An 816-nucleotide genomic window follows, 5' to 3' on the forward strand; every position below is an offset into this window, starting at 1 on the left:
TGTTTCTAATTTGTTCCTTCATTTGTGTAGTATATCTCTGCCTTTTCATTATATATATATATTTCTTTTTAACTTATTGTGCTTGAGGTCTCTTTTTCCCAGGCTTCAAGGTTGAATTCTTTCTTCCTTTTGGTTTCTGCCCTCCTTAGCTTTGTCCAGTGGTTTGTTTAATCTTCTTATAGAGTGATATTTGTGCTGAGTTTTTTGTTTGTTTTTTCACTGATGGGCAAGGCTAAGTGAGGTGGTAATCCTGTCTGTTGGTGATTGGGTTTGTATTTTTGCTTTGTTGTTTAGATGAGGCCTTCTGCACAGGATGCTACTGATGGTTGGGTGTTACTGGGTCTTGAATTCAAGTGGTTTCCTTAGTGTGAGTTCTCACTATTTGATAGTCCCTAGGGTTGTGAGTGAGTGAAGTCGCCTAGTCATGTCCGATTCTTTGTGACCCCATGGACTGTAGCCACCAGGCTCCTCCATCCATGGAATTTTCTAGGCAAGAGTACTGGAGTGGGTTGCCATTTCCTTTTCCAGGGGATCTTCCTGACCCGGGGATCGAACCTGGGTCTCCTGCATGGCAGGCAGATGCTTTACCTCTGAGCCACCAGGGAATCCCACTCCCTAGGGTTAGTTCTCTGGTAGTCTAGGGTCTTGGAGTCAGTGCTCCCACTTCAAAGGTTCAGGGCTTGATCTTTGGTCAAGAACAAATACTCCACAAGTGGTTTGTTATGGCATTAAGTGAGATTAAAAAAGAGAGAGAGAGAGAGAGAGAAACCAAGGATGAACCCCAGACAAATGACAGTTACAAAATCAGGCATATAG

The 816-nt window shown here is 43.3% G+C and overlaps 1 non-coding gene across 1 annotated transcript; it reads right to left on the reverse strand.

The window, feature by feature from the left end:
- Positions 1-533: 533 nt before the first annotated feature.
- On the reverse strand, positions 534-605 carry TRNAG-GCC (transfer RNA glycine (anticodon GCC)). The gene has a single exon. It is a non-coding gene; the product is annotated as a tRNA-Gly (tRNA).
- Between the last annotated feature and the right edge of the window lie 211 nt (positions 606-816).

The sequence above is a fragment of the Bos indicus genome, chromosome 20 (assembly GCF_029378745.1).
Source record: "Bos indicus isolate NIAB-ARS_2022 breed Sahiwal x Tharparkar chromosome 20, NIAB-ARS_B.indTharparkar_mat_pri_1.0, whole genome shotgun sequence".
Classification (NCBI taxonomy): domain Eukaryota; kingdom Metazoa; phylum Chordata; class Mammalia; order Artiodactyla; family Bovidae; genus Bos; species Bos indicus.